At 42.3% G+C, this 11,337-nt stretch overlaps 1 pseudogene; it reads right to left on the bottom strand.

The window, feature by feature from the left end:
- Positions 1-6,016: 6,016 nt before the first annotated feature.
- On the bottom strand, positions 6,017-7,785 carry LOC141161232 (E3 ubiquitin/ISG15 ligase TRIM25-like; annotated as a pseudogene).
- Positions 7,786-11,337: the final 3,552 nt, after the last annotated feature.

The following is an 11,337-nucleotide window of genomic DNA, read 5'->3' as shown; positions in this document are numbered from 1 at the left end:
GGAAAATCTCTGTTTAGTTTCAAGAATCAAGAAGTCATTCTTCAGTAAGAGATAGGACAGTGAATTGTACGGGCAGCTAATATATGTGGCTGCTAGGGTAGACGGGAGCTCCATACCCTCAGACAGTGGGATCACCAGTGTGAAAGTCTCCCTACGCAAGAGCAAGAGTCCTGTTAGCCGGCCGGAGAAACTCATCAAAGGTAGTGAGGACCCGGGGCACTTCTAGTCTGCAGGAAGCAGAGGAAGATAAATAGGACTCCTGGCTAAGACGTGGGGGAGAGATATCGGATCCAGATCACTGTTGGTATTTCAGAAGAGTCTCTTGGGCCAGAGATTAGAGTCACAGACATGCTTCACTTAAAGAGGGAACCAGGGCTGAAGGAGTTACCAGCGCCTGTGAGAGAGATGATAACCTGTCGGGCCTTATCCATTATATCTGCCTATAAATCTTGTACATATTCCTCTTCCCTAAGTAAAGTTCAAGTTCTGGTTAAGAACCTCGTGTCCTCTGAATTTATTGCTGCCCTGGTCCCAGAAGAGAAATGCCTGGAGACAGCCGCGATCGGATGGTTTGAAGTAAGTGGAGAGCCCCACATACACAGCCACACATCAGAGGGAGGACACGTATTGTCTGTAGGGTGCCAGAGCGAGAGGGGGCTACAGCTCGCCCACGACTACCTCGCTGGGGCACCTTACATAGAATACTGGGACACAAGAGATAAATGTGTATATAGCAGTTTTTCCAATTGTACCAGTACAGCCTGTCTGTGGGTTCAGAGCCTGCACTGCAGTTTCAAGCATAGATAATCCTCCCATAGCTCTCAGTGCTGGCTGTGGCTCATAGCTGTAGCTGCTGCCTGCAATGCTACTGGTTGTGGGTTTGATTCCCAGGAAGACCAGATGTTGAAATAATTAAAGAAGCACTCCCACTCTGCTTTCTATCCATTAAATGTGTGTGTATCGCATGTAATGTATTGTGAATGTATTAATATACTTGTTCTTTTCTTCTTCTGAGTGACATCACCGCAATTGCGACTAGCCGGCACACTCTATACTTCATGCGTGATCCAGAAGTCTCTTACAATGATAGTCTATGGAGCCTCGTTCTGACACTCCATAGACTTACATTGTAAGAATCACTTCCGGGTCACGCACTGTGACCTGACCCGTCTGCAGGGTGGTGACGTCACTGAAAAGTAGAGAAGAACGGCGCTGGACACCGGAGAAAGCAGCGTGAGGTGACTATATTAATACACTTTCACTACACTACACGTATGTACACACACAGTGAATGAGTTAGTGGGGGGGCTTCTTTAATGTCAGTGACAGCCGGAGACGCCAGCCCCACCCCCGAGGAGGAGCTTCCAGTGTGATGAATATGCCCAGAAAAGACATTGTATAGAGGAAGTGGAAGTCGGGACAAACCCCTGACCTCCCGGGACAGCTCCCTCAAATCGGAACAGTCCTGCTGAATCCGGGACGGTTAGGAGCTATGGTGCACTTCTCTGCTGTGTGTACGGTGCCTTAGTGACTAAAATGATATACAAGAAAAGGAGCAAAACCTACAAAAGACAAAAGACAAAAATATATCTCATACCCTACCATCATTATATATAAATGTAAAGCAAAGTTGCATAATAAATATAGGGTACTTAGTGAACTATTTTTGATCAAAAAAAGTATACAAGCCGTCCCACCAGCGGCAAGGTGACCCTAAATTGGGACGGTACCTATACTGCCTATATTAAAAACCTTACTGTATATCAAAGTTGAAGTAATGCATATAAAAGGGTAGACAAATAGGACCGGGTCCCAACTCCAGACCACCCAGGCCCGTGGTAAGCTACATATATACCAGTCAGCTCAACAAAGGGGATGCCACACCCTTAAATTGCACAGAATGCAAACAAGACAAAAAACCAAGCAATGTGAACTGAGGTCTAAGATGGTAGACATGCAAGAAATAGGAGCATGTTCACACTAGCAAAAAGAAACAAAACCTACAAAAGACAAAAGACAAAAATATATCTCATTCCCTACCATCATTATATATAAATGTAAAGCAAAGTTGCATAATAAATATAGGGTACTTAGTGAACTATTTTTGATCAAAAAAAGTATACAAGCCGTCCCACCAGCGGCAAGGTGACCCTAAATTGGGACGGTACCTATACTGCCTATATTAAAAACCTTACTGTATATCAAAGTTGAAGTAATGCATATAAAAGGGTAGACAAATAGGACCGGGTCCCAACTCCAGACCACCCAGGCCCGTGGTAAGCTACATATATACCAGTCAGCTCAACAAAGGGGATGCCACACCCTTAAATTGCACAGAATGCAAACAAGACAAAAAACCAAGCAATGTGAACTGAGGTCTAAGATGGTAGACATGCAAGAAATAGGAGCATGTTCACACTAGCAAAAAGAAACAAAACCTACAAAAGACAAAAGACAAAAATATATCTCATACCCTACCATCATTATATATAAATGTAAAGCAAAGTTGCATAATAAATATAGGGTACTTAGTGAACTATTTTTGATCAAAAAAAGTATACAAGCCGTCCCACCAGCGGCAAGGTGACCCTAAATTGGGACGGTACCTATACTGCCTATATTAAAAACCTTACTGTATATCAAAGTTGAAGTAATGCATATAAAAGGGTAGACAAATAGGACCGGGTCCCAACTCCAGACCACCCAGGCCCGTGGTAAGCTACATATATACCAGTCAGCTCAACAAAGGGGATGCCACGCCCTTAAATTGCACAGAATGCAAACAAGACAAAAAACCAAGCAATGTGAACTGAGGTCTAAGATGGTAGACATGCAAGAAATAGGAGCATGTTCACACTAGCAAAAAGAAACAAAACCTACAAAAGACAAAAATATATCTCATACCCTACCATCATAATATATAAATGTAAAGCAAAGTTGCATAATAAATATAGGGTACTTAGTGAACTATTTTTGATCAAAAAAAGTATACAAGCCGTCCCACCAGCGGCAAGGTGACCCTAAATTGGGACGGTACCTATACTGCCTATATTAAAAACCTTACTGTATATCAAAGTTGAAGTAATGCATATAAAAGGGTAGACAAATAGGACCGGGTCCCAACTCCAGACCACCCAGGCCCGTGGTAAGCTACATATATACCAGTCAGCTCAACAAAGGGGATGCCACACCCTTAAATTGCACAGAATGCAAACAAGACAAAAAACCAAGCAATGTGAACTGAGGTCTAAGATGGTAGACATGCAAGAAATAGGAGCATGTTCACACTAGCAAAAAGAAACAAAACCTACAAAAGACAAAAGACAAAAATATATCTCATACCCTACCATCATTATATATAAATGTAAAGCAAAGTTGCATAATAAATATAGGGTACTTAGTGAACTATTTTTGATCAAAAAAAGTATACAAGCCGTCCCACCAGCGGCAAGGTGACCCTAAATTGGGACGGTACCTATACTGCCTATATTAAAAACCTTACTGTATATCAAAGTTGAAGTAATGCATATAAAAGGGTAGACAAATAGGACCGGGTCCCAACTCCAGACCACCCAGGCCCGTGGTAAGCTACATATATACCAGTCAGCTCAACAAAGGGGATGCCACACCCTTAAATTGCACAGAATGCAAACAAGACAAAAAACCAAGCAATGTGAACTGAGGTCTAAGATGGTAGACATGCAAGAAATAGGAGCATGTTCACACTAGCAAAAAGAAACAAAACCTACAAAAGACAAAAGACAAAAATATATCTCATACCCTACCATCATTATATATAAATGTAAAGCAAAGTTGCATAATAAATATAGGGTACTTAGTGAACTATTTTTGATCAAAAAAAGTATACAAGCCGTCCCACCAGCGGCAAGGTGACCCTAAATTGGGACGGTACCTATACTGCCTATATTAAAAACCTTACTGTATATCAAAGTTGAAGTAATGCATATAAAAGGGTAGACAAATAGGACCGGGTCCCAACTCCAGACCACCCAGGCCCGTGGTAAGCTACATATATACCAGTCAGCTCAACAAAGGGGATGCCACACCCTTAAATTGCACAGAATGCAAACAAGACAAAAAACCAAGCAATGTGAACTGAGGTCTAAGATGGTAGACATGCAAGAAATAGGAGCATGTTCACACTAGCAAAAAGAAACAAAACCTACAAAAGACAAAAGACAAAAATATATCTCATACCCTACCATCATTATATATAAATGTAAAGCAAAGTTGCATAATAAATATAGGGTACTTAGTGAACTATTTTTGATCAAAAAAAGTATACAAGCCGTCCCACCAGCGGCAAGGTGACCCTAAATTGGGACGGTACCTATACTGCCTATATTAAAAACCTTACTGTATATCAAAGTTGAAGTAATGCATATAAAAGGGTAGACAAATAGGACCGGGTCCCAACTCCAGACCACCCAGGCCCGTGGTAAGCTACATATATACCAGTCAGCTCAACAAAGGGGATGCCACACCCTTAAATTGCACAGAATGCAAACAAGACAAAAAACCAAGCAATGTGAACTGAGGTCTAAGATGGTAGACATGCAAGAAATAGGAGCATGTTCACACTAGCAAAAAGAAACAAAACCTACAAAAGACAAAAGACAAAAATATATCTCATACCCTACCATCATTATATATAAATGTAAAGCAAAGTTGCATAATAAATATAGGGTACTTAGTGAACTATTTTTGATCAAAAAAAGTATACAAGCCGTCCCACCAGCGGCAAGGTGACCCTAAATTGGGACGGTACCTATACTGCCTATATTAAAAACCTTACTGTATATCAAAGTTGAAGTAATGCATATAAAAGGGTAGACAAATAGGACCGGGTCCCAACTCCAGACCACCCAGGCCCGTGGTAAGCTACATATATACCAGTCAGCTCAACAAAGGGGATGCCACACCCTTAAATTGCACAGAATGCAAACAAGACAAAAAACCAAGCAATGTGAACTGAGGTCTAAGATGGTAGACATGCAAGAAATAGGAGCATGTTCACACTAGCAAAAAGAAACAAAACCTACAAAAGACAAAAGACAAAAATATATCTCATACCCTACCATCATTATATATAAATGTAAAGCAAAGTTGCATAATAAATATAGGGTACTTAGTGAACTATTTTTGATCAAAAAAAGTATACAAGCCGTCCCACCAGCGGCAAGGTGACCCTAAATTGGGACGGTACCTATACTGCCTATATTAAAAACCTTACTGTATATCAAAGTTGAAGTAATGCATATAAAAGGGTAGACAAATAGGACCGGGTCCCAACTCCAGACCACCCAACTTCCATAAGAAAAGGAGGAATACAGAAGTGGCTGAGCGCACACAGGACCCCCGTTCTCCGTATCAGTGGGGTCCTAGCAGTCAGCTATCCAAATTATCACACGTCCTCCTATAAGTTTATAAATGTGTTATTTCTGGTGGGAGCATCAGGAGGCCGGAAATATGGCGAGAAATCAATTACAGAAAAGTAGATCTTTATTTTATATCATGTGACGTTAACGAGATCTGATAGAAAATACACAATGGAGACTACAATTCCCATCATCCTGCACGGTCTGGGTGTTCTGCTTGATCAATATTAAGGCTACAGACCCACTATCAGTATTTGGTCAGTATTTGTTCAGTATTTTTCCTCAGTATTTGTAAGCCAAAACCGGGAGTGGGTGATAAATACAGAATTGGTGACTTGTTTCTATTATTCCTTTTCTCTTTTCTCCGATTTTTCCTCACCTGGTTTTGGCTTACACTTACTCAGGGAAAATACTGACCGAATACTGACAGTGGGGCCGTGGCCTAAGGCTAAGACCCCACTATCAGTATTTGTTCAGTATTTTTTCTCAGGAGTGGGAGCCAAAACCAGGAGTGGGTGATAAATGCAGAATCGGTGACTTGTTTCTATTATACCTTTTTTCTCTAAATGTTCCTCACATGGTTTTGGCTCCCACTCCTGAGAAAAAATACTGACTGAATACTGACCAAATACTGATAGTGGGGCCATGACCTAATATAGAGAAACAGATCACACATCACCTCGGTCCTCGAAAGCTGCTATAGATATCGGGGAGATTACAGGGGGTTTCCCACGGTCACACATAGCTAGAATATGTCACTTTATTTGGTAGTGACCCCACAGACCCCGAGATTGAAGGAGCCACAGTGCCGATTTAGTGCTGTCCATGTGACAAGAAATAATGTAATTATAATGTGACGTGGACGACATCGGCCTCAGCTTCTTATTGTAACAGAGGCTCCAACCTCCACAGAGAAGACAACATGTAGGGGTTCAGTGAAGGTGTGTAAGTGTCTGATGGGGTCACACAGCTCATAGAAGGACAGACGCCTCATAGTCTAAGAAGACTCCAAGTGTTGGACATGTTGGCTTTACACTGAGAACTAATCTGACTGAGTTGTGATATACTTCAGAAACTCTATCACATATACACAAACACCAAGATTTGTCATTAAGTCCAATACCAGACGGTCGTCCTTCCCTTTCCATACTGGGATAGGACAATCCGATGCTCCAGATGTTCCTATCTGGTCCCACTCTACCTCCCAGTAATGTCGTCCTGAGGAGAGGACACATCTGCTTAATACCTGGGAGTAAGTCACAAATCTTCCTGGTGATTCTGGCCTCTCCCGTTTTTCTTGTGATTCTGTTGCTGTTTTCAGTTCTTCTGATAACGTGACCCATCTTTGGGCAGTGTCCACATGCAACAATATGTTACATGTTACATTGGTGACAATATCCCTCATAGATCGGTGTAAGGTCAGTCAGATCAGAACCTCATCCAGATCCTCCTCAGAACTGACCTCTCCACCATCTCCCCCTGTGTCCTCATCACCTTCATGACTACACACTGTAATGTCACTTTCTTGTAAGAGTCTTATTGGGTCGGTGACACGACACATCTCCTCCACGTGACGCATCTTCCTGGACAGCTCATCCTCCTGTATTTCCAGCTTCTTGATCAGATTAGATATCTGGGACACAATCTTCTCCTCCTGCCTGGAGACCTCGCTCAGCGCTTTCTTGTCTGCCATTTCCAGTTGCTTCTTAATGTACAAAAATCTCTTACTGATGTTCCTCCTCTTATCGGAGGCTTTCTCCTGGATCTTCCTCTTATGATCCTGTAGTTTCTGGACTCTTGTCTGAATTTCTGCTTTCTGTGGGTTCAGATCATCTAATTGTTTACTCAGTTTCTTCTTCTCTTTCTCAGAGGCCACGTCCAGTAGCTCCACGTCATGTCCCTTTTGGTCTCCAGCCACCCAGCAGGACACACAGATACAGGCAGTGTCTATAGGACAGTAATATTTCAGGATCTCATTGTGTGTGGAGCATTTCTGACCCTTAAGTGTCACGGTAGGTTCAATTAAATTGTGATTCACCGACTTGTTATGGGCTGCGAGATGTTTATGACACATGGAGGTCTCACACTGCAGACATGTCCTTACAGCCGGGGCAGGAGAAACACAGTAAGTACAGAAGATTCTGGTCTCCTCCATATCAGGCTGAGTAGATGAGAAACGCTCCACTATGTTCCTCAGCTTCCGGTTCTTCTCCAGGGCCGGACGCTCCGGATATTCTGCTCTGCAGTCAGGACAGGAATACCCTCCAGCCGCCTCCTGGGCATCCAGCACACTCACAATACACGAGCGGCAGAAGTTGTGTCCACATCTCAGGGATACGGGATCTGTATAGAGGCTCAGCTCGTCCCTCAGGTCAGCAGACGCCATTGTAGTGGGAAAGAGCAAGAACCGAAAGTGAAAAATTTTCCTTATATAAGAAGGGTGGACAGTCTGTGCAGTAGAATTAACCCCGACAGCTCCATGATTGTGCTCCCTGATGATCCACACTTAGGCTTGCCCACTATGCGTTTTTTAAGCGTTTCCGCAGCGACAATTCGGCAAAACGCTTGGTTGAAGGTCTGCCATGTTCCCCAATGATAATCCGCATGTGCTGTGCACATGCTGTGGAAATTTCTGCTGCGGATTATCATTGCGGAAAAATCCGCAGCACTACCAATTATTTTGCGTAATCGTGGCGTTTTCACCGCCATTGACTTGCATTGAATTGCTTAATATCTGCATGACTACATGTGCACATGCGGATATTAAGCGATTCAATGTGCGGATGGTACCCGGGTCTGGAGAAGAGGAGACTCTCATCCAGACCCAGGTACCATAGTACCTGTAAAAAAAAAGAATTAAAATAAAACATATACATTATACTCACCTTCTGATGGCCCCCGGTGTCCATAGCGATGCGTCCTGGCTCCCCGGCAGCTAGGGATGGTCTAAAAGGACCTTCCATGACGTCATTTAGTTATGTGACGGGTCACGAGACTGCTGACGTCGGCGGTCGCGTGACCTGTCACATGACTAAATGACGTCATGGAAGGTACTTTTACACAACCGCGAGACACTGGGAAGACCGGACGCATCTGATAAGGAGACCGGGGGCCATCGGAAGGTGAGTATATGGTTTTTTTTTTACCATTTTTATTCTTTTTTTTAACTAACACTATATACAAGCCATGCTGTTTGCATGGATTTATATAGTGTGACCAAGTTGTCAAGCACTTTCCAAGTGATGCTAAAATTGCTTGGAAAGCGCTTGACAACCCGTATGCGAAATCACATGATCAAAACGCTTCACATCCGCATGCGTTTTTTCTGCCAAGGAGATGCAGAAACACTCAGGAAAAATCCAGACCATTTCTGCATCGTTGGCACTCAGCCTTAGGAAGAAAGCACCTAACATTCAGCCATGAGGATCTGGTGTAGGATTAGGAGTTGTAGTGACTCCACCTGATCATATTACAAAATGAATTCTCCACCAGTTCGGGGAAGGAGAAGTAAGCAGAAAACCCTGAACACGTTAGTGCATAAAAAGAAGAGACCCTCGCAAATGTTAGTGTAGAGTGAAGTAAAATTAATCTCCACCACTTCCTGCATACCTCCCAACTTTTGAAGAACAGAAAGAGGGACACATCAAATTTTGACCACACCCCAATCCACGTAAATTTACTATTATCTTTCTCCCCCGGCAGGAGGAGATGTCAGAGGGGTGGTGGTAGTGAGGGACATTCAGCAGACGGCTGAGACTGCAGGGCGTGGACCCAAATCCAGGACTGTCCTCTGTATCCGGGACGGTTGGGACTAGAGATGAGCAGATGGGTTCACGGGTCTCTGGTCCAGGTCAGTGCTACCTGGCGGCTGGACAGAGGCCGTGAATCTCCTACCTTCCGGGGTCCCCGGCGGCTTTTGATCTCCAGTTGTGGATTATTTTTTTGTTCCTTCATTCACAGTCGGAGCCGCCAGAACTTTCTCATCTTTATGAAGCTTCACTATACGACATCCGGCTTTATTGTGCCTGTAAGGACGTATTCACATGTTATTATTATTATTAATAATTTATATAGCGCCATTGATTCCATATTGTACATAAGAAGGGGTTACATACCAAATGCAGATATCACTTGCAGTAAACAAACTAACAATGATAGAACGGTACGGAGGGAAGAGGACCCCGTCCTTGCGGGCTTACATTCTACAGGAATAGGGGAGGAGGCAGTACATGCTGCAGAAATACTGGGTTTTTTGTGTTCTGCAATATCCGCACCAAACTGCACAATAGCAATCTTCTCCCCCTTATTTGATGCGTTTCTGATGCAGATGCGAAACCGTGTTTTTAATGTGTTTTTTATAGTACAGAAAAGCTTTGATTCTGCACTTAAACTATCTGCAGTTTTTTTAGGCTCCACATAGAAGCATCTAGAGAAAAAAAAGCACCAAAACCGCACAGTTCAGCGGCGTCCTTGGGCGCACAGCGGGCACCTTTTTTGTTAAAGTAGTTTTTATTACGGATTTTTTACAAAAATGGGGTAAAGAAAAAAAGGGGGGAGACATTATAAATAGACAGTAATATAGAAAAAGGGGGAGACAGATTATAAATACAAAGCAATATAGAAGAAGGGGGAGACATGTTATAAATGCACAGTAATACAGAAAAAAGGGGGAGACATTATAAATACACAGTAATATAAAAGGAAGGATACATATTATAAATACTAAGTAATATAGAAAAAAGGGGGAGACATAAATATACACACTAATATAAAAGAAGGAGGGATACATATTATAAATACACAGTAATATAGAAGAAGGGGGGAGACATTATATATACACACTAATATAAAAGAAGGGGGAGACATATTATAAATACACAGTAATATAGAAGAAGGGGGAGACATTATAAATTCCCTCCTTTTTGAATGTCGTCCTCAACATTCGTCTTAATTGGTTAATCTGACCAATTCTGAGACAGTAATGAAAGTTGGATAACTTTATATACAAATTGGCATTGTAAAATTGGTATAACGTTCATAAACATTGATAACAACCTAATCTTACGACTTTTTTCTTGCAGGATGCCTGTAAGAAATATACAATTAACACAATTAAAACAATCAGCATCTCTTCAGCTGGAGCATTTCGTATGTCTTCAACCAGCTCTCTCTCTCTATGCTGTAACAGTGGTTGGGAGGAATTGTAAAGGACATATTGATATTCATGCTATAGCAACTCCATTTTGTCTGCTTGTTTCAAAATCATGTTATTATCACTCCTTGCATAACATAAAATTCTTTTATTCTTTTCTCATGCAACTTTCTCACACTAACCTTTTCTCACAAGAACATTTTGTCAGACACCCTGCTCCTGTTATCTAACTAGTCTAGGTCAGGATTGACCTTGTAAATTTCCATCGTACTTCGAACTAACGATGATAATATGACCATATATGTGCTTCCGTAATAATTGCACTAACATTGGCTCAAGCCTGTAGTACTGTAGTATGGCTGTAGGTGATTGGCTATTGATATACTCAAAACAATATAAAATGCTAAGCAAAATAAACGGAATCAGAGATTCATTGAATCCTCCCATACAGAGCACTGTCTCCGTCTGGTTCCCTGTTGGATTGCGCAATCAACATAATAATTTGACACTCACTTGGTCAACCGTGAAGGGCCATTGCCCTCCCTCAACAGTTTCTACAAAGTCTTTTAAGGAAAATCAAAGCATGAAAACAAGTCTTTCCACCAGGCAACATCTTCCATACTGCCTCTCGGAGGTGAATACCACTCAAGTGGGCTTACCTGGTCCGCAGGCAGAGATACTTGCTTCCAGTTGACAGTCCTTGGCACTTGACTCAGTTCTCCAAGTGTCTCATACTGTCACGCCAGGTGAGAGTGCAACACAGAGAGTAACACCAGGTGTGAGTAC

This window comes from Phyllobates terribilis, unplaced genomic scaffold (genome assembly GCF_046119375.1).
Source record: "Phyllobates terribilis strain yellow unplaced genomic scaffold, ASM4611937v1 Scaffold_9__5_contigs__length_417890890, whole genome shotgun sequence".
NCBI lineage: Eukaryota > Metazoa > Chordata > Amphibia > Anura > Dendrobatidae > Phyllobates > Phyllobates terribilis.
The sequence above is the reverse complement of the archived record's forward strand: the minus strand, read 5'-3'. Positions and strand labels throughout refer to the sequence as shown.